This window comes from Rattus norvegicus, chromosome 2, assembly GCF_021556685.1.
Source record: "Rattus norvegicus strain SHRSP/BbbUtx chromosome 2, alternate assembly SHRSP_T2T, whole genome shotgun sequence".
In the NCBI taxonomy this organism is placed as follows: domain Eukaryota; kingdom Metazoa; phylum Chordata; class Mammalia; order Rodentia; family Muridae; genus Rattus; species Rattus norvegicus.
Genome location: NC_141535.1, coordinates 81,661,292 through 81,687,972, shown reverse-complemented (window position 1 = coordinate 81,687,972; position 26,681 = coordinate 81,661,292). Strand labels below are relative to the sequence as shown.

The window sequence follows — 26,681 nt, the reverse complement described above, 5'->3', positions numbered from 1 at the left end:
GTTCAATAAAAATATATTTAATTACAGTTTCAGATGACCATTTAGTAAAAGGATATTAAGAAAAAATCAATACTGAAAATTTTATCTCAGGATATTAAGTACCTTTTAAAGTTTTATAACTCCTAAATTAATATAATAGTTATAGCCATATTTATTGTCAACAATCATTTATATGCTGTATCTTAAGCAGAGTCAAAAGAAAAAATTGTTCAAGAAATATATAAATCAGAGATAAAGAAGCAAGGTTAGAGAAAAAAGGAGCACACTGTTACTTTAGACTTTACCATTAGCAGATATAAACCTAAAATTTCTTTTCATTAATAATTCCATTCAATATCTAGTTTAATTTGTGTAGTTTTTTGAAGAACTATTTTTTATCATGCAAAGCCAATTTTATCAGGTTTTGCTCTGGATAGTGGTAACAGATATTTTACAGTTTTATTAAAGCAGTCTGCTTGGTTGTGATTAAAAACAAGAACAAAACAAAACAAGGTTGTTGCCTAGGATTTTGTTAAATGCAAACATAAACGTGTATGTATGTATGTATGTATGTATGTATGTATGTATGCATATGTTTTCCTTTTTTCCTGACATGTGTTTATTATGTCAGTTCTATGTACTTCCTTTTGTGATGATTTTTTTCAGTTTTTACATTGAGACTTTCTTTTCCCACTGAGTCTCGGGATCATCTCATACATTTACACAAATAGGAGGTGGCTCCAGACCCTGCAGTCTCCTTGAGTGAGCTGAAGAAGTTCCTTTACCACTCATAAAACTCCTAAGTTGCAGGCACCTGCAGTATAGTATTGTGTGTTTAAGAAGGAATGTCTGGAAACAAAGGACAAATGAAAATAAATCAAAATATTTCAAAGCCAATGAAAACCAAGACGGTCAAAAATGAAAATGTCTCAAAAGTTCCCAAAGCAAACAAAATAATGAACATGGCTAAACAGCCAGAATCCAAAATGCCTTGAGAGGCCTGAAAGCTAGCAGGAAAACTAAATGCTTAAACTAAAATGCTCTTAAACAAATGGGATACCCTAAACCAAATACTTTAATAGCAGACCCCAGAAACTGTAGGATTATCACCGAATAAACAAAATGTACTGCTGACCAAGCCAGGACACCCAAAGACCAACCCCCAAAACAACACCATCATCAAACAAACAAACAAACACCCCTTACTGTCAATTCACCTGAGAAAATAACTCCAAATGTCCAGAAGGCCTAGACTCTGGGAGTTCACAGAGGTACACGTCATCCATTCAAGTGAATCTTTAGGTGAGACATAGTTCATTCTCTGGGTTCTATGTTGGGTGCCTTTGCTGTTGACAAACAAAAGAAAAGAAAACAACAATAAAAGAAACAAACAAACAAACAAAAACTAATAGCTCTCATCTTAAAGGGAATAAGAGATTTTATTCTGGAGCTGGTTTGAGTGACCATGGCGTGGGAGCACACATTAATTCCATGCTCCATTGTAGAAGCATTTTATGAACTTTTGTAATTTTACAAAACAACAAAATTAATAGGTCCAGAAAAATTTAAAATACATTGCTGGGTACACCTGAGAGCCAGGGCAGGGGCAGGGAGCAGGGAGTCTAAAATGTAAACTGATGGCATTCCCAGTTCTTGGATTTGTGGGAGTTAAAGTCCTTCTAAGTTAATGGTTTTTAAGAGACCTTTTATTTAATTTATCATAAAACGTCATTCTATGTTAGTAGATCCTAAAATAATTTTTTGTTTGCTATCAAGAGATGTTTATTCAGATACAGAGTAGGGCAAGCAATGGCTGGAAATCTGAAAATAGACCTCAAAATCACAGGTGATATCTTAACTGGCAAAATCCCTGCATGGTGCTGAAATCCCAGTGCATACATCGGTATCTACACACACGGACTGTTTTGGGAGATTTTTCATTCACATCCAGGCAGAGCTTTTTTGGAGGAATGTTCATTCACAAAGACTTGCTCCAATTCTCTTCTGTCTGCTCTGTGTTTGCAGTTGACGATTTTATCTCCTTGTTCTGACTGCCATAATTCCTTGACCATCATGAATTCTCCCTTTGGAACTGTAAGCCTCAGTAAAATCTTTGTTTATAAGTTGCTTCTGACCCTGCTGTTTTATCACAGTAACAGGAGAGTAAATAATACAGAAATTGATCCCAAAGGGTATTGCCAGAAAAACCTGGATATGTTACTTTTGTTGCTGTTTTGTGGTTGGGTTTTTTGCTTTGTTTTATTTATTTTGTTGTTGTTGCTGTTGTTTTAAGATGTAGAAGACTTTGGAATTTGGACTAAAAAAAAGCATTTGAATATTATCCACAATTTAATAGGCCCATAAGCCCTCAGGAGACAGTAGATTGAGAGCAATGACTGTTGTAACAGAAACTGAAGACATTTGTTCTGGTTCTTGCTCCTTGCCCATGCTTACAAAATAAGACTCAGACTCAAATTATAATTGCAAATACCTTGACTATATAGCTAGGCCCTTCTCCAACTAGATCATAACCCATTTATTTTAATCTACATTCTGCCTCATGACTGATTACCTGTGCTCCGGTACCATGCATCCAATATCACATGTTCCAGGGCAAATCTATAGGACCTGGATCTTTCTCAGAATTTTCTCTGCCTCCTAGATGTCACACTTTTTATTCTACTCTTTCCTATAGGCTATAGGTTTTTTTCTTTTTAATTGACAGGTGGTTAATGCATATACTATACAAGATATTCCTTTTACAAGAATCAACATTAGGAACTGGGCTAGAAGCCACTCAAATGATATTTTGACAATGTATCTGCCTGCCATCGGCTAATGTCTTGAGACCTTGACTGATAATAAACCAAAAGATTATCTACTAATTATTTTTTTGAAAATGAAGTTCCAAGACTCATAACATTGATTCTGCTCCTTGGTTATTACTAATTTTTTTATATATGCCTACGATGAAAAACACAAGTAAAAGAAAAATGTATAGTTTGGCGGTAAAAGAAACACTGGGAAGTTCCAGTGGACATTGGTGCTGAAGGAGAGGCTGGAACTTTTGAAAGGATTAGCGCAGCTAAGGAGGGGCCTCTTGCTGGAGCAACAGGAAGAATGCTCTCATGGAGAACCCCACTGAGGTAAGCTTCCAATTTGTAAAAGAGATCTCAGAGATTTTCCTCTCCTAGAAATCAAATCTGCTGCAAATGTGATGCAAATGTGCCCTGTGGTGGTGGCAGACTTTAATTCCAGCGCTTTGGAGGCAGAGCCAGGAGGATTTCCATGAGTTCAAGACTAACCTGGATTACAAAGGGAGTTCTAGAATAGCCTCCAGTGCACAAAGAAAGCCCATTTCAACAAAACAAAACAAACACAAACAAAAACCCCACGAAAATATCAAGCAAAGTTTTATTGAATTAAGGAATGTTGTCCACTTGTTATTGACTTTTGGGTGATGATACAAATACATGATTCTTGATTCAAAGAAATTAAGAGATATCTTACTTACTGGAGCTCCAATATGAGCACTTTTGGTCTGGGTAAAAGATTCAGTTTATGCCAAGTCCACACATTCCAACATAAGAGTAGTTTCATGGTAACAGAACAAAGGATGTTATATATCAGGACAATTTAAAAACACATTTTTAATTTAAATAGAATTACATCATAATCTCCATCCATTTTCTTCCTCCAGCTCCTTCCAGCTATCTTTCATTGAACTACTCCAACTCTCATGTAGGCAGCTTCTCTTTACTTATTGCCATATAAATACCTACCCACCTACCGACCGACCTACCTACCTACCTACCTACCTACCTACCTACCTACCTACCTACCTACATACATACATACATGGCTAGATTCCACTGGGCTATGCTTGAGAACACAAGACCTCAAAACCTTCTCCCACAATGACACACTTCCACTAACAAGGCCACACCTCCTAATAGCGCCACTCCCTATGGGTCAAGCATTCAAATACATGAATCTGTGGGGCCATATCTATTCAAACCATCACATAGTTACTGTATCTCACCTGCTTAATTCTAATATCATGACTCTATTTTAGCTGATATTATGAAGGAGTAGAGAAAAAGTGAGTTTATGTACAGTGCTGCTCAGAAGTTAGATTGTTGTACAACTTGAGAAAACAATTTATTATGAGACATCACACAAAGAATATAAACCTGTGTCTGAGATGTCACATGCAGCAATCTTGAGAGGTAGCTTAATATGCTTGAGAAAACATTTAACAATACAGAACAGCGTTTAATCACAGAATCAGCGAGCAAAACATAAAATGTCAATAAATATAAGGCAGTTTGTAAAATGCAAACAGTGAGTGAAATACTATATGATCACTCTCTGTCCTTGCACTGTAGGCTTTCCTGTACCCTTAGCTTGAAATCGGAAGTTCCATAACTTCCACTTCATTGTATCAGGTAGGTGTCAAAGGGCTTCTACAAGCAAGGAATTCTACATATGTTTCTACTACATGTTTCAGTGTTCATTTTTATGTAAAACCAGCATGTTCATTAACCCAACTACCTTTTTTGAAACATATATATCATATTAATCTAAGGACATGTTAGATAATTATAGTAATTTTCAAATAAATTGTAAACTGAGAAAGATGACAAACTCATATTTCCATCAAAGTGAAAATAGTATTACAATATTATATTGCAATAGTATTATAGTATTTTATACCATATAGATTTAAGTGTAATAAAAATATATGTTAGCAATGCCATATAAGTTGTATGATTTTTAAACACCATTTAAGGCTGATGCGTACATTCGGTAAGACTAAATAGGGTTATTTCTCCTTACTCAAGGTGCAACTACAATCACCCTCAGTTTCACTGTCTCTTCACCCCTCTCTTGGCTTTGTCTATTTTGTAGGGCATGACAACTATATTCCTTCTTTTGCTGAGTGAGAAAGAGAAGTCAAAACAATTAAGACTGCTTTACTTTTGGACTATGTTCTCTCTCTCTCTCTCTCTCTCTCTCTATATATATATATATATATATATATATGTATATATATATGTATATATATATACATATATATATATATATATCCATCCATCCATCCATCTACCTACCTACCATTTATCTATCTATTTATTTATTTTTGAGGTAAGATGATGTTATTAAGTACCAAAGGCTACCCTGGTACTCAGTGTGTAGTAGGCCAAGCAGGCCGAAAGCTCCCTGGAGTCTTCCTCCTCAGCTTCTCATAGGCTGGATGGTAAATGTAAGCAACCGTACCCATTGAGAGAACATTATTTTTGTAATAATTGCTATTCAATACTTGCCTTACAAGCCTAAGATATTAAATTAGGATCACCATCTGTGAGATCATGTCCTTCTGATTTAGCCCATTCTTCATTTCATATAGGAAGATTCTGACGTAGGAAAAATGAAAAGTTTCATTTTGGAAATGAAAACATAATTCTATGACCACGTATCTGAATGAAACAGGAAACACAGATGACATCACTGGTGAGGGAATGCTTTGGTTCAGAGGAGAAGCAGTCAAGGTATCCGTGTCATTTCACTAGATGCTCAATGTGGGTTAGAAGTTATTATGTCATGAGACGATGTTCTTGTTTATAACTCTCAGTAACTAACTGCTAAAGAACAAAGGGACATTATAAAATCAGATCTTAACTCTTTGAAAGAGATTACTAACTCATAATGTAGGAGCAGCTTGTTACCTATATAAGAAATCACTTGATAAATGATGCATTGTGTTTCAGGTGTGTAATCCTGGGAAAGTTGAACATAACTACAGCTTCAGGATACATTCATCTCTAAGGTAAACATCATGTAAACATTACCAAAACATAATCTGTGCCCCCTCCCCCATACAAAACTGGAGAAATGGCTTTCCTGACTGAATTCCCATCTTAATGGCCAAATGAAGTATTTAGCAAAGATATATAGAGGAAAATATATTTGATCACTTGGGCTAGCAGAACTTCAAGGAAAAAAATAATTTCCAAGATTGTTGAGACTGACTTTTGCAGAGTAACTATAGAAGAGAGTTATTTTGCCATCAGGGATACTAACTACAAAAATATTTTAAAAGTTTATGTTTCTGACATAATAATAAACCTTCTTCTAAGAGAATACACAAAAGACATGCATTCATTGTCTTTGTGGATTTTATGTCAGGTTACATTGACGATCTTACACAGCTCTGTGTATTTGACTTATGAGCCTCTTGTACACTGGAATAATTGTGAGGCTTTAGGAAAAATAAGTGAAGGAAATATTTCTATGTATGTTAAAGAGTATTTGAGAGAATATTCATCTTGTAGAATTATGAAAATAAATGTTCAAATCATTCATTAGTGCAATCATAGTAGGTACTATATCATATAAATGTTAGAATTCTATTTCCCTTCAAAAAAATCTTAGAATATTTGGTGTCAATAGGTTTGAAAACATAGAGAATTGTGCTTCTACATTTATGAATATATATGAAAAGTAATAGGTAATAGTTTGATAACATATGTGTAATATATATGTAGCAAGTAAGGAAATAGATACCTTCAATTTGAGAAGAAAAAAGGTCTTACATGGGAAGGATACATGATTAAAAATCATGTAAGAGAACTATGTAAATACAAAAAACACACATTAGTCATGGAATCAAAGTACCAACTTTTGTCAGAACAATTCTCTACACAAAATTCACAGTGATATTCACTAATTCATTCTGGAAAGAATTTAATAAATGTAACATTGTTTTCAGGGTTATTTGAAAAGTAAGACGACATTTTGGAAGTCTTGTTTGAAATGTTCAGAGAAATAAATTTTGCACTCTAGGGATACTACTATGAAGCAGAGCCATTCTTGGTACCTAATGGCCGATGTGTCATTCCTGTGGAGCATTTTCATAGTGTGGATGGGTACACCCATCCACAGATGATTTCATGAGCATTTTGAGCACTCGTGCCTGTTAGAAATTCTTATAATAAATCCCTAAATGATAGAAGTTCGGAGTTAATGACTATTCATAGGCTCTCATGGCAAATTATTACCCTCTGTTATATTCAGTGGTAGCATTTGCATTTAAATACAATATTTTGCATTTAATATCTCCTCTTTACTTCAGTAATGAAAAATAAGACTATGTTGATAGCTAGGAAAATCTAAGAATAAAAACTAAACAAAAGAACTATTTTCTCTTGTACAATATATTAAAAAGTAAAACTAATGACATTCTCCAAAAAAGGATGGAGATTTATACCGAACAGTTTTTTTTTCCTTTTATAAAATAGTGATTCTAAAGAAATGTTTTTTCATTAATGTAAAAATGGACATTTCTAAATTCAAAAACTTTTTATCTATGCCCAATTATTGTGATTTAGTCCAATAAATAATATTTATGTAAATTCTTAAAGATGTTTTATTTTATAGCTATAATAAAGTTGATACAATTTTTATGTAAAGGTACAACTTTAAAACCTTAGAATAAATTCAAGAAGTGTAATATTTCATGAATAAAATCTTGGCTGGCTGAAATAGAAAGAGTATGAATCATGAATTGAGTGCTAGCCTAGGAATATAGGAGAATGATCATGACATTAAGCAAAACCAAAAAAAAAAAATCATTGAAAGGAGAAAAAAACATAATTCATTATGTGCTATATTTGAAAAATGTATTTTTCATGATAATTCATAAAGACATAGGAACCAAGTCACTACTTCTGTATGTCACTCCACACTATACCTGGCCAGGTGGTTTGATTCCCTCATCACTTCTCTGACTGTTGACCTTTACAGTGAGATGTGATTTAAAAGACAAGTCAACAAAGAAACCTTCAGAAGTTATTGAAAGCAGAGCTAATTTATATATACTAGAGAGATGAACATCTTTGGATCATATTACCTTTGACAAATTTACACTTTTATCAGTGGAGAGTGTTATATACTTATGTATAATATTTAGTAATATCCACATATCATTTGCCATTATTGTTTCTTCTCTAGAGTGAAGGAAACCTTCTCAGTGATATGTAAAATAATAAGGTCAGGCTGGGAAGACTCACCAACATTTAATATTGTTACCGTCATTTTAAATATTGTCTAATCAATCCCATGAACCAAAGTGACCTTTGTACTTTACATTAACTGATGTACGTAATATTAACCCACGAAAAATGTCCTATCGAAGAACCCAATACAGACATTTGGAAATAGGCTCACAGAGGTTGTGCAGACTGTAGATAGCAAGGCCAGCACTCAAGTTTCTTCAGCATGATAGCATATATCATATGAATAAATATAGTTCTTCAAATCACTATTATTTAATAGTGACTTAAAAAATGCAGAGACCCTCATGATTCTCATTCAACATTCCTTACATGTTTAATATGGAGTTGTATCACAATAGTTTATTCAATTAAAGAAGATTAAATAGGAGCAATACCTCAATCCAACTATGAAATGTAGAGTTGTACCATATACATGTAGAAGTTATATAATGAATTACGCTCATTTCCATACCAAATTTATTTTATAAACTCAGAGAGTTGGACCCCAAGTGCAGGGGAATGTCAGGGGGAAGTAAGGGGAGTGGATGGGGGGAACATGGGGGAGGGGATAGGGATGGGGCCTTATGGACAGGAAACCAGGAAAGGGAATACCATTTGAAAGGTAAGTAAAGAAATATATCTAATAAAAAGAAAAGAAAAGAAAAGAAGAATGAAATGGAAAAAAGTTTTCATTATTTTTAATTTTGATTTTTACTTATTTCTTTACATCCTGCTCACTGCCCTCCCCCTGGTCACCCCTACCCACAATCCTTACCCCATTTCCCCTTACTCCTCTGAGCATGTGGGAAACCCCTTGATTATCCCACCAATCCTGGCAGTTAAAGTTTTTGCAAGGCTAGGCACTTTCTTTCCCACTGAGGCCAGACAAGGCAGCCCAGTTAGAACATATCTAATATGCAGGCAACAGCTTTTGGGATAGCCCCACTCTAGTTGTTCGGAACCCACATAAAGACTGAGTTGCACATCTGCTATATATGTTCAGGAAGGCCTAGGTTCAGCTTGTGTATGATCTTTGGGTGGTGGTTTGGACTCTGAAAGCCCCAAGGTTTGAGGTTGGTTGATTCTGCTGAATGTCCTGTGGAGTTCCTATCCCCCTTTGACTGCAATCATTCCTCCTATTGTTCTATAAGAGTCCCCATGCTTCCATCCACCATTTGGCTGCTGGGTGGAGCCTCTCAGAGGACTGTGTCTGTATTATGCTGCTGTCTGAAAGCATAATGGAGTAGCATTAGTAGTGTCAGAGATTGGTGCTTTCCCATGGGATGGGTCTCAAGTTGGACCAGTTATTGGATGGCCATTTCCTCAGTCTCTGTCCCATCCCCTGTGCCTGCATTTCTTACAGACAGAATAAATTTTGCATTGAAATATTTTTAGGTAGGGTGGTGTCTCTATTACTCCACTGGGATTCTTCCTTGGCTATAGAAGGTAGCCTCTTCAAGTTCTATATCCCTATTGTTGTGAGGCACAACTAAATCCCTCCCTCCATCCCCACCCCCATCATTGATTCTTGGTTGCCTCCATTATCACAGGTCTTTGCCTCTTTCTGGAAATGTTCACCTCTTCTCACCCACTGCCAGTTACACATTTCCATTCATTTTTATGGCCATGTGGTTATTTCTCTTGTCCTTCAAACACGAAATCCTGAATCTCCCATTCAGCTCCCCTTCCCCTCCCCCTCCTAGTTCTTTCTCTCCATTTGCCCCTTATGACTATTTTATTCTTATTTCTATGTGATACTCAAGCATCCTTTCTTGGGCCTTTTTTTTTCTTATTTAGCTTCTTTGGGTCTGTGGAGTGTATCATGGTTATCCTCTACTTTATTAGCCAATATCCACTTATAAGTGAGTACATTCCATTCATGTACTTTCAGGACTGGGTTACCTCACTCAGGATGATGTGTCTTTAGGTTTTTCAAAGAGATATAATATAAATTGAGGAAAAGAGTTATATTTAGCGTTTCTAGGCATTTAAGATGGAAAAAATTAAAATTACTCTCATACCCAAAGAAATTTCATTTGTCTCATGGAGAAATATATATATATATATACTTAAGTCACTAAAATTCAAAGAAATGTAGCATAGTGGTATTTTCAAAGTCTGGCCTCTTTATCACCACCTGTTATATGTACTAAGAATGGAGGTTATCAAGTATGAGGATATGTACTCTGCATTGTTCAAACCCTCTCTGAGACTGACATGTCAATCAGTGGCAGTGTGCTGCCTCACATGTGAGAGTCTGAGCTTAACACCCATCAATGCAGATCAACAGTAGCAGTAATATTAATCATAATGACAAAAATAAAGTTGACATCTATGAGCAAAGACTCCTTTCATTGAATCTTCGTGTTAATTACAAATGAAAAGCCAACTCCAACACAATGGCTAAATAGAGCCCCAAGAGTATAATAAATGTAAATAGGGAGCATCACAAAGAACAGATTAACAGATATTCAGACAATGCTTTCAAAGAGCATAGACTATAAGTTGCATTTCATAAAAGTAAAAAAATAATTGGCAGAAAGACTACTCTCTTTCATTTTGAAAATATTTACATGCAAAACTGTGAACACACTGATTGAGAAATCTGCCTTGCTTTAGGTAACACTGAAGAGCTCAGCCAATGGAGCCAGTGAACTCAGTAACAAGTTGAAGTTCGGTGAGTCTATATGGATGAACAGAGAACTGGGGGTTTTAAAGGCAGTATTCAAATTATTGAAGTAGGCAGGAATTTTAAATAATTTTAAATATAATCCCCTTTCCATAATAGTCTAATCACCCTTAGCATGCAAAATAAATTCCAGTAAATCACAAAGCAGAAAAAAATAAGCTCAAATTAAAGTGGGGCTTGGATTATAACTCCATGTTAGTTGGTATTTTTAGAATGTTCAATGCAGTGGATCCATCCAGTACCAAGAAAGAAAGAAAGAAAGAAAGAAAGAAGGAAAGAAAGAAAGAAAGAAGGAGAGAGAGAAAGGAGGGAGGGAGGGAGGGAGGGAGGGAGGGGAAAAAGGAGAAGGGAAGGTAAGGCAAGGCAAGGAAGGTAAGATGTCTGGACAGAGGGAAGGGAATATCACTGAATGGTGCAGGACTGGATAAAGGATAGACGTAGGAAGAAGAGAAGAAGAAAAGAAAGAAGAAAATAAGGGCAAATAAGAAAGGGAAGAATAGGTGGAGGATCAGAGTGAGAAATGTAGGAAGAGAGGGAAGGAGCAATAGACAGAGGAAGGGTAAGAGGGAGGGGAGAGGGTCTTTCCCACTCCATTCACCTGGCCTGGAGCACTGCAATATGACTCATCTCTTCCAGTCTTGAGTGTACTGCCCTTGTGTTCACATCTGCATGAGTTCTGCTAGTGTGAAGAAATCACATGCAGGGTAAGTTTAACACTCAAATTTCTAAATGAAATTCAATATCTACCAGGATAACTTCTTTTCTGTTATGAATATTTTTACCTATTGTGACTATACAGAAGTAATTCACTTTCATAAAACCTTTACTGTGCATTATAAATATATTTAGTAGTTTTCTATGATTTTAGACTTTCAAGTTTTTATGTCACAATGTCAAATGTCACAGTTCAAACTTTTAAAAACTGCATTTTCTTTCTAGAAATCAGCCACATGACCCTAATCTCAAGATAAACTGCAAAGCATAATTACTTTTGATGACTGGTCTGCTCAGAAGCCTGTAATAACTCTGGGTGAGGACTGGTAATGAGTAGACCACTTTAACCTATATTTAATGTTGTTTTCAAGAAATTAAATTGTGATTTGCATTTAGATTACAATCACAGAATATGCTCATCTTATACCTTTGTCATGTAACCAGTTCCTGTAGCTTCCACAGTAGACAACACTAGAGATGGAATTTATATTGCGGCAATCATCGGTAAGGCCATTCATGCTATACAGTTCATTGTAACATTCAGATGGGAACATTTTAGACTGGTTTTCTATTTGTCCTTGGTGTATAATTGGTGTTATTTAAATCATTCTGTCTATGCTATTTTATTACAATTGAGCAAACCAAACAACATACGGCATTTTAGGCAGCTATTACCAGGGAAAAGGAATGTTTCTTAAATTTATCTGGCCTTGATTGTAGATATGACTTGGATTTGGCAAAGTTCTGAGATCTTATTTCACAATGAATTAGAAAATTGTCTAATTGGAAGATTTTATTTATGTATTTGTGTGTGCTTAGTTGCTATTTAAGATATCTTCAAGGTGGTATACCAATGCACACAGTATTAAGTATTAAGTGTTAATCAAACACATCCATTAGTTAATGATCCAAATTATACCTGCCGCAAAAATGTCACCTTGGGGTACAACCAAATAAACAGTATGCATGTAGTTTACCTAGCTGCACCTTTTTTTTTATTAACTTGAGTATTTCTTATTTACATTTCAAATGTCATTCCCTTTCTCAGTTTCCGGACAAACATCCCCCTAATCCCTCCCACTACCCTTCTTTATGGGTGTTCCCCTCCCCATCCTCCCCCGATTGCCACCCTTCCCCCAATACCCACGATTACAGGGGGTTCAGTCTAAGCAGGACCAAGGGCTTCCCCTACCACTGGTGATCTTACTAGGATATTCATTGCTACCTATGAGGTCAGAGTCCAGGGTCAGTCCATGTATAGTCTTTAGGTAGTGGATTAGTCCCTGGAAGCTCTGGTTGCTTGGCATTGTTCATAAGGGGTCTCGAGCCTTTTCAAGCTCTTCCAGTTCTTTCTCTGATTCCTTCAATGGGAGTCCTATTCTCATTTCAGTGCTTTGCTGCTGGCATTCGTCTCTGTATTTGCTGTACTCTGGCTGTGACTCTCAGGAGAGATCTACATTCAGCTCCGATCGGTCTGCACTTCTTTGCTTCATCCACCTTGTCTAATTGGGTGGCTGTATATGTATGGGCCACATGTGGGGCAGGCTCTGAATGGGTGTTCCTTCAGTCTCTGTTTTAATCTTTGCCTCTCTCTTCCCTGCCAAGGGTATTCTTGTTCCCCTTTTAAAGAAGGAGTGAAGCATTCACATTTTGATCATCCGTCTTGAGTTTCATTTGTTCTAGGCATCTAGGGTAATTCAAGCATTTGGGCTAATAGCCACTTATCAATGAGTGCATACCATGTATGTCTTTCTGTGATTGGGTTAGGTCACTCAGGATGATATTTTCCAGTTCCAACCATTTACCTACGAGTTTCATAAAGTCGTTGTTTTTGATAGCTGAGTAATATTCCATTGTGTAGATGTACCACATTTTCTGTATCCATTCCTCTGTTGAAGGGCTTCTGGGTTCCTTCCAGCTTCTGGCTATTATAAATAAGGCTGCGATGAACATAGTGGAGCACATGTCTTTTTTATATGTTGGGGCATCTTTTGGGTATATGCCCAAGAGAGGTATAGCTGGATCCTCAGGCAGTTCAATGTCCAATTTTCTGAGGAACCTCCAGACTGATTTCCGGAATGGTTGTACCAGTCTGCAATCCCACCAACAATGGAGGAGTATTCCTCTTTCTCCGCATCCTCACCAGCATCTGCTGTCCCCTGAGTTTTTGATCTTAGCAATTCTCACTGGTGTGAGGTGAAATCTCAGGGTTGTTTTGATTTGCATTTCCCTTATGACTAAAGATGTTGAACATTTCTTTAGGTGTTTCTCAGCTATTCGGCATTCCTCAGCTGTGAATTCTTTGTTTAGTTCTCAACCCCATTTTTAATAGGGTTATTTGTCTCCCTGCGGTCTAACTTCTTGAGTTCTTTGTATATTTTGGATATAAGGCCTCTATCTGTTGTAGGAATGGTAAAGATCTTTTCCCAATCTGTTGGTTGCCGTTTTGTCCTACCCACAGTGTCCTTTGCCTTACAGAAGCTTTGCAGTTTTATGAGATCCCATTTGTCGATTCTTGATCTTAGAGCATGAGCCATTGGTGTTTTGTTCAGGAAATTTTTTCCAGTGCCCTAGTTTTTCTTCTATTAGTTTGAGTGTATCTGGTTTGATGTGGAGGTCCTTGATCCACTTGGACTTAAGCTTTGTACAGGGTGATAAGCATGGATCAATTTGCATTCTTCTACATGTTGACCTCCAGTTGAACCAGCACCATTTGCTGAAAGTGCTATCTTTTTTTCATTAAATGGTTTTGACTCCTTTGTCAAAAATCAAGTGCCCATAGGTGTGTGGGTTCATTTCTGGGTCTTCAATTCTGTTCCATTGGTCTATTTGTCTGTCTCTGTACCAATACCATGCAGTTTTTAATATTATTGCTCTGTAATACTGCTTGAGTTCAGGGATAGTGATTCCCCCTGAAGTCCTTTTATTGTTGAGAATAGTTTTAGCTATCCTGGGTTGTTTGTTATTCCAGATGAATTTGCAAATTGTTCTGTCTAACTCTTTGAAGAATTAGATTGGTATTTTGATGGGGAGTGCATTGAATCTGTAGATCGCTTCTGGTAAAATGGCCATTTTTACTATATTAATCCTGCAAATCCATGAGCATGGGAGATCTTTCCATCTTCTGAGGTCTTCTTCAATTTCTTTCTTCAGTGTCTTGAAGTTCTTATTGTACAGATCTTTTACTTGCGTGGTTAAACTCACACCGAGTTATTTTATACTGTTTGGGTCTATTATGAAGGGTGTCATTTCCCTAATTTCTTTCTCGGCTTCTTTCTCTTTTGTGTAGAGGAAGGCTACTGATTTATTTGAGTTAATTTTATACCCAGCCACTTTGTTGAAATTGTTTATCAGCTTTAGCAGTTCTCTGGTGGAACTTTTGGGATCACTTAAATATACTATCATATCGTCTGCAAATAGTGATATTTTGACTTCTTCTTTACCAATCTGTATCCCCTTGATTTCCTTTTGTTGTCTGATTGCTCTGGCTAGAACTTCAAGAACTATATTGAATAAGTAGGGAGAGAGTGGGCAGCCTTGTCTAGTTCCTGATTTTAGTGGGATTGCTTCAAGTTTCTCTCCATTTAGTTTAATGTTAGCAACTGGTTTGCTGTATATGGCTTTTACTAAGTTTAGGTATGGGCCTTGAATTCCTATTCTTTCCAGGACTTTTATCATGAAGGGGTGTTGAATTTTGTCAAATGCTTTCTCAGCATCTAATGAAATGATTATATGGTTTTGTTCTTTCAGTTTGTTTATATAATGGATCACGATGATGATTTTCCATATATTAAACCATCCCTGCATGCCTGGGATGAAGCCTACTTGATCATGGTGGATGATTGTTTTGATGTGCTCTTGGATTCGGTTTGCCAGAATTTTATTGACTATTTTTGTGTCGATATTCATAAGGGAAATTGTTCTGAAGTTCTACTTCTTTGTTGGGTCTTTATGTGGTTTAGGTGTAAGAGTAATTGTGGCTTCATAGAAGGAATTCGCTAGTGCACTATCTATTTCATTTTGTGAAATAGTTTGGATATTATTGGTATGAGGTCTTCTATGAAGGTCTGATAGAATTCTGCACTAAACCCGTCTGGACCTGGGGTCTTTTTGGTTGGGCGACCTTTAATGACTGCTTCTATTTCCTTAGGAGTTATGGGGTTGTTTAACTGGTTTATCTGTTCTGGATTTAACTTCTGTACCTGGTATCTGTCTACGAAATTGTCCATTTCCTGCAGATTTTCAAGTTTTGTTGAATATAGGTATTTATAGTAAGATCTGATGATTATTTGAATTTCCACTGATTCTGTAGTTATGTCTCCCATTTCATTTCTGATTTTGATAATTAGGACACACTCTCTGTGTCCTCTCGTTAGCCTGGCTAAGGGTTTATGTATCTTTTTGATTTTCTCAAAGAACCAACTTTTGGTTCTGTTGATTCTTTCTATGGTCCTTTTTGTTTCTACTTGGTGGATTTCAGCTCTGAGTTTGATTATTTCCTGTCTTCTACTCCTCCTGGGTGTATTTGCTTCTTTTTGTTCTAGAGCTTTTAGGTGTGCTGTCAAGCTGGTGATATATGCTCTCTCCTTTTTCTTTCTGCAGGCACTCAGAGCTATGAGTTTTCCTCTTAGCACTGCCCTCTATGTGTCCCATAATTTTGGGTATGTTGTACCTTCATTCTCATTAAGTTCTAAGAAGTCTTTAATTTCTTTCTTTATTTCTTCCTTGACCAGGTTATCATTGATTAGAGCATTGTTCAACACTCATGTATATGTGGGCATTCTTCCCTTATTGTTAGGCTTTAGGCTGTGGTGGTCTGATAACACGCATGGGATTATTTCTATCATTCTGTACCTGTTGAGGCCCGTTTTTTTGACCAATTATATGGTCAATTTTGGAGAAAGTACCATCAGGAGCTGACAAGAATGTATAACCTTTTGCTTTAGGATAGAATGTTCTATAAATATCTGTTAGGTCCATTTGGTTCATGACTTCTCTTAGTCTGTCTACGTCTCTGTTTAATTTCTGTTTCCATGATCTGTCCATTGATGAGAGTGGGGTGTTGAAATCTCCTACTATTATTGTGTGAGGTACAATGTGTGTTTTGAACTTTAGTAAGGTTTCTTTTACATATGTAGGTGCCCTTGTATTTGGGGCATAAATATTTAGGATTGAGAGTTCATCTTGGTGGATTTTTCCTTTGATTGATATGAAGTGTCCTTCCTTTACTTTTTTGATGACTTTTAGTTGAAAATTGATTTTATTTGATATTAGAATAGCTACTCCAGCTTGCTTCTTCCGACCATTTGCTTGGAAAGTTGATTTCCAGCCTTTCACTCTGAGGTAGTGTCTGTCTTTGTATCTGAGGTGTGTTTCCTGTAGGCAGCAGAATGCAGGGTCCTCGTTGCGTATCCAGTTTGTTAATCTATGTCTTTTTATTGGGGAATTGGGACCATTGATGTTGAGAGATATTAAGGAATAATGATTATTACTTCCTGTTATATTCATATTTGGATGTGAGGTTATGTTTGTGTGCTTTCCTCTCTTTGTTTTGTTGCCAAGACGATTAGTTTCTTGCTTTTTTTAGGGTGTGGGTTGCCTCCTTATGTTGGGCTTTACCATTTATTATCCTTTGTAGTGCTGGATTTGTAGAAAGATACTGTGTAAATTTGGTTTTGTCATGGAATATCTTGGTTTCTCCATCTATGTTAATTGAGCGTTTTGCAGGATACAGTAACCTGGGCTGGCATTTGTGTTCTCTTAGGGTCTGTATGACATCTGTCCAGGATCTTATGGCTTTCATAGTCTCTGGCGAAAAGTCTGGTGTGATTCTGATAGGTCTGCCTTTATATGTTACTTGACCTTTTTCCCTTACTGCTTTTAATATTCTTTCTTTATTTTGTGCATTTGGTGTTTTGACTATTATGTGTCGGGAGGTGTTTCTTTTCTGGTCCAAACTATTTGGAGTTCTGTAGGCTTCTTGTATGCCTATGGGTATCTCTCTTTTTAGGTTAGGGAAGTTTTCTTCTATGATTTTGTTGAAGATATTTACTGGTCCTTTGAGCTGGGAGTCTTCACTCTCTTCTATTCCTATTATCATTAGGTTTGATCTTCTCATTGAATCCTGGATTTCCTGTATGTTTTGGATCAGTAGCTTTTTCTGCTTTACATTATCTTTGACTGTTGAGTCAATGATTTCTATGGAATCTTCTGATCCTGAGATTCTCTCTTCTATCTCTTGTATTCTGTTGGTGATGCTTGTATCTACGGCTCCTTGTCTCTTCCTTTCGTTTTCTATATCCAGGGTTGTTTCCATCTGTTCTTTCTTGATTGCTTCTATTTCCATTTTTAGTTCCTTCAATTGTTTGATTGTGTTTTCCTGGAAATCTTTCAGTGATTTTTGTGATTTCTCTCTATAGGCTTCTACTTGTTTATTTATGTTTTCCTGTAATTCTTTCAGGGATTTTTGTGATTCCTCTCTGTAGGCTTCTACTTGTTTATTTATGTTTTCCTGTGTTTCTCTAAGGGAGTTCTTCATGTCTTTCTTGAAGTCCTCCAGCATCATGATCAAATATGATTTTGAAACTAGATCTTGCTTTTCTGGTGTGTTTGGGTATTCTGTGTTTGCTTTGGTGGGAGAATTGGGCTCCGAAGATGTCATGGAGTCTTGGATTCTATTGCTTGGTTTCCTGTGATTGCCTCTCCCCATCAGGTTGTCTCTGGAGTTACCTTTGTTCTGCTATTTCTGACAGTGGCTAGACCGTCCTATAGGCCTGTGTCAGGAGTGCTGTAGACCTGTTTTCCTGTTTTCTTTCAGCCAGTTATGGGGTCAGAGTGTTCTGCTTTCGGGCGTGTAGTTTTTCCTATCTACAGGTCTTCAGCTGTTCCTGTGGGCCTGTGTCTTGAGTTCACCAGGCATGTCACTTTGAGCAGGAAAGTTGGTCTTACCTGTGGTCCCGAGGCTCAAGTTTTCTGGTGGGGTGTTGCTTATGAGCTCTCTGTGGGGGCAGCAACCAGGAAGATCTGTGCTGCCCTTTCCGGGAGCTTCTGTGCACCAGGGTTCAAGACGGTGTTTGGTGTTTTCCTCTGGCGTCCGAGATATGGGCAGAGTGTAGTCTCTTCTGGTTTCCCAGGCGTGTTGCCTCTCTGAAGGTTGAGCTCTCCCTCCCATGGGATTTGGTTGCAGAGAACTGTTTACCCGGTCGGTCCCATCAGGTTCTGATGGTGTCTCCTGCACCTTTTTTATAGCAGGAATATATTCTTCTTTCTTTTGTGCTCATAAAGATTAGACTGTTAATGCCAGATGGAAAAGTTTGTCCAGGATAGAGGAGGAAACCCCTCTCAGCATAAGAAAATCTTTATTGACCCTCCTGATGAGATCACACCTTTCAGAGTCACAGGCAAAGCTTTATTTATTCACAGGATTACAAATCTATTGTGAAATAACAAAGGCAGGCCTGACTTTCTGTACTACCACCCTGATGAAGACATACTTCCACTAATGGGCTTCTTTCTGTACAAAAGAATGGAGACAAAAATAATGTGTGCTATAAGAATTAAGCTATACTCTGCTATGGCCAATGGTTTATTTGTTTCATGAGAAAAGTTCAGCAAGAATAGAAAAAAAATGATTAAGAATTAGTTCCTCTCAGAGAGAAGGAGAAATGATGACAACAATGTGCAGATATCTCTTTTCATTTCAGTCATTTGATAACTTTTACATGATGAAAGTTAGATAATTCAGAGAAGGGACTCATTAGCTATTTGGGTCTAACTCAAACCCCTCTCCTTTATAATGGTTAACTATAAAGAATTCGTATGTTAAAATATGACAGAACTGAATTTTTTTTACAATCAGGTTTTTCAGCCAACAATAAAAAATAATTGTATTTAATCTAAGACTTTATGGTTTATCACATCCTATGGATATATGTGTTTTACATAACAACACTAATATAGAACATTAAAGGTTTATACTTGGTTAAGCAAGATTATATTGTCAGTTTTATTCTTACCAGAGGTGGTGTCATCATCACTGGAGTATTTGGAGAACAGAAATGGGGAATATTATCATATTTCATTATATGCATATGCAATGTTATCACTAATAAAGAAAAATTGTAACTAAAATAAAGGAGGCCAGTTCTCTGACATAGTGGCTAGTGCCTTTGTTTCTGACCCTGTCTGCAGAATTTCATGATAACCTCTATCTTCAGCTCTTTAACTCGGTGCTTTGAATTAAAGTTGACCTACATTGTAGCATGTATCAGAACAATATTTTATAGTTCAATAGTTTTCCATTTTATGACATATGACATATTGTTCAGGAGGTATGTGTCTGCAGCACAAAACAATTTACTCACCTCAATCATGGCCATGACTCTTACTGAGTCTCAGCTTTGCCTTGGTGCAGGGATTGTTTTGGATGGATGTGTTTGCTTGCATGGACCACCATGAAGCTAGCAGCATCCTCCATGTACTAAGGTGGTTGACAATGTCCCTGAAACTTTACCTTCCCAAATACAATCTACATGCAGTGATCTCTACCTCCCATATCTTATGTAGTAACAAACTGGTGGTTTGAGTGAGAATGATCCCATTTAATTACATATTTGAATGTTTGTTTTTCAGTGATTTGAACTATTTGATAAGAATTAGGAGATAATTCTTGGAGGAGGTGTTGCATAGGAAATAGGCTTTGAGGTTTTAAAATCCTATGCTATTTCCAGTTAGCGTTCTCCCTCTGCCTCTGAATTGGGGTTAAGTTGTAAATTCTTAGCTACTGATCAATCTCATACATGCCTACCTGCTTCCATGGTTCCTGTCTTGAAGATAATAGAACTGTAAACCTCAATAAATTCTCTTTAATGAACTACCTTCACCATTGTGTCTCTGAACAAAAATAGAAAAGCAGCTAAGAAATCAGCTAAAGGATAAGATAAGTAGAATGTTAGGATGTAAGTTACAGAATGAGCTGTTTCTTTGCACACAGGAGGTTTTGCACTCTGTATGTGGTAATCATGTTGAAATGAGTGAATTTGACAGTGGTCATTCACAGATCCTCCTGCCCACATCCTTCAATTACTTCCCATCACTACAATTAGGGGTTTCTGTTTACTAGATGGGAAATAAAAATGTACCTGTTAAATTCATGTCATCTTTCAATAGGATGGAGATCTGTACAGTAGAAAAATATTTGAGAATCTGTTGAATATTAAATATATACTCCCAGGCAAGGGAACTTAAATGGCATGTGGAAAAATTCTATAAAGTAGTAATTCCCATGAAAATTATTTAAATCTCTTAATCCTACATATGATTTTTATATTATCACATTACCTTAAAGATTTAGAATAAATCCAGCCTTATGAGTTTTTAAATATTTAAACATTAACCATGGATCTATCGTTCAATCTTCTTTTTAAAGTAGAAACATCACTTTTAGATAATGAGCCATAGTCACTATCAAACTGTCCATGTTGACCTGCACTTCACTTATCCAGAGTCATTTTTGAAGAGAATAAAATTTACTTTTTATGATACTTTTAAAAACATTTTTAAAAGGGTACAAGATAGTGTTTCATTGTCATATTTCCATTCATATGTGATTATTGAAACTTGCTTGTATTTAGCTTCCTTGCCTGTGTGGGTCTCAGCTTTCCTCTTTATATAAATGGAATGGGCTCCCTACTGATTTTATGTAATATATGTTATGTGTATACCCATACATATGCATGTAATACATAAAATATAAGTTCCAGACATAGTAAGCAATAGAAAGTATTGAAAGATATTTTGCATTTCTTGTCTTCTCTCTTCTCCTTAACTTTAGATCCCTTCAACACCTTTTTTTATGTGTGTGTTGTCTAGACTCAGAGTATGAAAAATATATATAGTTAATTTTCTGTTGCAATAAAATATCATGAAAAAAGTGACTTACAAAAGGAGTTTATTTTGGCTTATATTTTCAAAGGAATGAGAGTTGGTTAAGGAGGCACAGCATGCTGGTGAGTAGTATGAATGATGAAATGCTTAAGAAACTGAACAGTCACATTGTTTATCACAAAGGGAGAGAAGAGAGAGTTATAAACTCAAAAATCCCATCCCCGGGGATGTGCTCCCTACAGCAAGGCCACACCTTCTCACCCTTACTAAATGCACCACTACTGGGGTACCAAGTACTCTAAAACTTGGCTCTATGAATGACATCTTTATTCAAAGTACATCTTATTCTTGTTTTACTGAGCCTGTCATATTTTGCTTAACATGATGATAGCACCTTCTGTTTATTTTCCAGCGAAGAAGGTAATTTCATCCTTCTTTGGAGCTGAATAAAAGTCTTATTAATATATGCTAGGTATTACTTATCCACTTATCTGTTGATCAGCTGAGGTTTGATATCTTGGCTGTTATGTACAGTGTTCCAATAATCATGGACAGGAAGGTAAGTATGGCATGCTAATGCATCACACATATACACATTTATAACCAATATATCTTGATCATATTCTTTCCTACAATTTTTCTAAGGACCCTCCTATTTCATCTTCTTCCCATCTGTATGTACATATGTATGTATGTATGTATGTATGTATGTATGTATGTTTGTATGTATCTTCAATACACTGAGTTGATTAGCACTCCCCATGTTGTATGATACTGGCGTCATTCACTGTTATGAGACTCTACCAGTGGCCACACTCCTAAAGTGATTCTTCCTCCCAATAGCTGCTGTCAACTGCCATAGCTCCTTATCCAAGGGAGAGACCTCAAGAGTCCCTTTGTGCCACACATTATGGAGTTACTGACTCTACTCATCATATTAAGGTAGATAATCATAGCTGATGTTCACGTGAGTTACTACTGTGCTATGTTCAAAGACTAACATTTTACAGAACTCTTCTACAACATCCTGCTTCTACATTATTTCTACCCTCTCCTCTGAATCAGGCCTCAAATCCAATTAAGAGTGGTTACTTTTATTCCCATAATCAATCTTGGCTATATTGCATGCATATGCATATCTTATCTGGCAGGTCAGTATTTCAGTATACAAATTGTCCAGCACTATATAAGCATACATGTCTGTTATTTCCAGGAGTCTACATAGAATCTTGTAGCACTACACAATCTAACCAAAAGGAAATTTGCTGTTCAGTAAAAAATTAATTTCTCTGTCCTATAAACAAAATGCACAATATCTTCAGGAATATGTCATATCTAGTTATTATTGGCAGCCAAGAGTAATGTCTATAGATTGTATTGTTTGGAGGTACCATTGGCGTGTTTATGACCAAAACTCATAGGGAAGTTAACCTAAACCTGGCCCTGAGATTTGTATTTAATTCCATGTCTTCTGGGATCAGCAGTGGTTAGTTATGCATAGTACCTTTAAACTACTTAAATCGTTTAAATTAACTTACAAACTGATAAGTTTCATAGATATTTTGTTTTGGTTGAACCCCTCACTATATCCTTCCTTTCTCATGGCTTCCCAAATGCATCCCTGCTCAAACATTTAGCTCTGGGTATTCTCCCTTATTATTTCATATCACAAATGTTTTCCCTCATATTGGATGCTTTTTTTGTTGGCGTTGGTTATCTGTATTTTACACTTAGTATGTGCTGCATAAAGTGTTAGAATCTTAATATTGATTGTATTTTCAATGAATATGAACAGAGGTTTTTTTTTATCTTCTCACATATTTTCAGTTGAAAGCAATTTTACCAGAAACTAGAATCTAATGGGTATGTACGCTTGCTTCCCAGTTTACATTGCTTGGTACATTCCCCTGACATTTTAGCCTTAAGTTTTTAATCTATCATTGACCTTCAGACAGATTTCTAGGGCACATAAACCAATGGATCTTATTTAATAAACTAGCCTACTAGTTCTTGCCATTTTCTTGTGTAATGGAAATTTGTTAATGTGGGAAGTTAATGACCAATGTGTATCAGTTTTGTCATTTTGATGATTTTTTTGTGGTATGGTTTTTGCTCTGTATTGGAACTTTCTCAGTATCATTCATATATATATATATATATATACATATATATATATATATATATATTCACTTTTTAACTGAGATGAGTCTATCCTATTCTTCATACTAAATCATTCCTTCTAGTGTCTGCAATAGAAATAGCACAGTTATAATAAGTTATTTAAACTACTTTTATCACTTAAAAGTTTTATTTCTCCATAAGTTTTAATAGTTAGTTTTGCTGAATATAATAGTCTAGTTTGACAACTGTCATCTTTCAGAACTCAGAATGTACTTTTCTAGACATTTCTGGCTATAAAAGTATCATAAACTAATACTGTTCTGAACAAAGACTTTTTAAGTGATGAGGTATTTATTGTAGACTATAGATGACTTTGTTTTTCCTTTGGTTTTAATATTTTAACAACAATAGAACAAGTTTATTTCAAAGCCCTGTCTATATAGTGGGTATTCTGTAGTTTCCTATATGTAAATAGGTGTCTTTTTCTTTAGGTTTGGAACATTTCTTCGATGTTTTAATTAAAATCCTCTTCTGTGCCCATGTTATGAAGGTGATTTCATGGTATCCCAGAAACCTCCAATATGTATGTTTTTCAAAATATATAAAGCATTGTAGCATGATTTATTTACTATACCTTGTCTTCCAGTCCTGATACTAGGCTTCTCACATAATCCATTGACCCAGTAAAGTTTCCCCTGATATTTTTTTTAGTTTACTGAGATTTTATTTTCCCACATAATTTCAATTTGAGTTTTCTTCAACAGTGCTCTTTGTTGAATGTTAACTTTGATTCTTGGACCAATATCCCTATTTTAGTTGTATCCTTATTTTTGACCCTTGAAGCATATTCATGTCTTCATTGAGTTGTCTTTTCGCTTCTGTCTCTGACCCGCAGAAAAGAGCGACGACACAGCGTTCTTCTCAATGCAGTTTAATCGGGAACCTTTCTTTCTGCATGCAAACAGGAATCTTTCTTTTCTTCCCTTCCTCCCTCCAGCCCCCGAGCACACTCCCTTATATCCTCCCTCAACTCCGCCTCCTCAGTCCAGACTGCGTAATCTCAGTTCATAGGTCCACGTCACATGGCCTGATCTTGTGTCATGGTTCGCCTGAGCAGCTCTCACAATGGACCTGGCTAGTTTCAGGTGTGAGGAAGTCAGGTGCTAGTCAGGAGACTTAGCTGCAGTCCCGGGCGCCATCTTGGGACTGCCACCACACCCGCTCCCCACATTGTCTGAGCATCTTTATGGCCATTCTTCTGATGTCTCAGTCTGCAAATTTTAGGTTATTTTTATTAATTGTCATCAATTTACTAGTCCTGATTTTTGGAGAAGTCCTATTACAAGAAATTTTTGTGCGAGGATATGTAAACCTAGGGTAAATGTCTTGGGTGAGTTTTTCTTTCTTTCTTGTTCAAGGTACCTTTCTTCTCTCAGCAGAAGTATTCATGGTCTTCATAAGAGTAATATCTCATAGTGACATTCTTTTTTGTCTGGTAAAGAGCACTATAGCTTTATCCTGAAGATGTTCCTACATGTTATTTACTCTCTGGCACATGAGGCCAGTTGATCAAGTTTCTGTGGGTCAGTTTTATGTAGCTATATGTAGTGTTCCTTGGTTTTAGTGATCTGTGAACCTTCAGGAGTATTCAGCAGGCAGACAGCAGGACTCAGGTAAGCCCCAAATGGATGAGGAAGAAATGAATCTCTGAATCACATGAGGGAAGTAGAGGGAAGCATTGGGCTTTGTAACAATCTAAAAAGAGTGATACCAGGAGAGGTGAAAGGAATTTCTTATTCAAGTCTATAAGCCATAGTGAGAGACTAGCTGGAGAGACTCTGGAAAAAAGCCGGCTGGAATCTGTTGAATCCCAGAAAGTTGAAATATAAATTTTTAAATAAACTCATTCTCAGATAAGCATAAAGATATACACTTTGATTAATCACTACTTAAATAATCTATAACAATATAGATAATATACATAAATATGTATTACACACATAATTTATAGGAATATATATGGCATAATAGTATAATTTAATATATGTGCACATACAAATACATGAGTATATGAAAGTCTATATGTATGAAATGCAATGTTCCTTAAGGAAAACTTTACAACCATTGGTTTTCTATCTAAACGATTAGGAATGATTTCAAATGTAGCAATTTGATGTAATTCTGACATGTGTGCTTCATGATTTACTCTTCAGTGGTAGCAAATACGTGATAATATACTTACACAATAAACGGAAACATTTTCATTTCCAAAACTCTGTGAGAAGGAATTCCTTAGCTCTTCTTCATTGGCTACAAGTCTCTTCTCAAACATAGACTTGCAATTCAAGGAGAAATCTTTGTGCAATTTATAATTTCTGTCAAACAATGAATAACATCATGTTCTTATAAAGCTACTAAAATCCTTGCATATCAACACCAAGAAGATAATATAAAAAAGAAAGAATTGCATGAGGTAATACGGATGCTAAGGAACAATTTTATGAAGAGCTGTGTTTTCTCTCAAGATGATTGTATAAAGGAGTATATAATTATGTTAATTGCTTGCAAAACTATTTAGATTTTCTTCAAATTCTCTACAGAAAAGGTATTTTCTTTTGTATACTTTTTTAGTATTAAGACAGCTATTAATGAATTAACAATTTTAACCATAATGTGCCCAGTTTTATTCATATTTCATTTTTTAAATTTCAATTTTTTGTAATATTTTTAAAGTTAATGGATTTAAATGGTACTTGCGCAATGCCTACAAATGAATTATCTAAATTCAGAGATCTCAGAATACAGGTGATGTAAGTGAGTGCTGTGTTCTCAGCCTTCATAATACTTTTATATAAGCTGCTGTACATTGTTAAACAGAATGTTGTTATCACTTTACAAGGGAAAGCTGAGTCAAGAGGTCAAGGCAGGCATGAATATGCATTTTTAATATACTCTAGATAGTATCAGTATTTCTGAATCAGGCTCTAAGATAAAGAACACTTGGGCAGAACAATTAATGCTTTATTTAATCTATTATTTAAAGAAAGTAATTAAAATTAAGTCCTGAACAAACTAATCCAGCTTTGGACCATGTGAACTATAACATCCATCTCCCAGTCATCCAAGTCATGCCTACCAATACAATTTTATCATAACTTTTTTGGAGACCAGCAAATCATTTTGGTTAAATTTGAAGCTTACTGCTCAGGGACAAATCCACACCTATCATCCACACA

At 36.1% G+C, this 26,681-nt stretch overlaps 1 long non-coding RNA gene across 10 annotated transcripts in view; it reads left to right on the top strand.

The window, feature by feature from the left end:
- The window catches only part of LOC102551357 (uncharacterized), a 140,008-nt gene that overhangs the window by 17,714 nt on the left and 95,613 nt on the right, over positions 1-26,681 (top strand). For 6 of the 10 annotated variants that reach the window (XR_015671224.1, XR_015671225.1, XR_015671219.1 and 3 more), the window contains one exon: positions 5,751-5,809. This is a non-coding gene — a long non-coding RNA (uncharacterized LOC102551357). Of the gene's footprint in view, positions 1-5,389; positions 5,532-5,750; positions 5,810-10,655; positions 10,714-11,361; positions 11,430-11,664; positions 11,847-26,681 lie in introns of those variants that run through there. The other 4 variants (XR_015671223.1, XR_015671226.1, XR_015671222.1 and 1 more) reach the window with 4 other exon arrangements.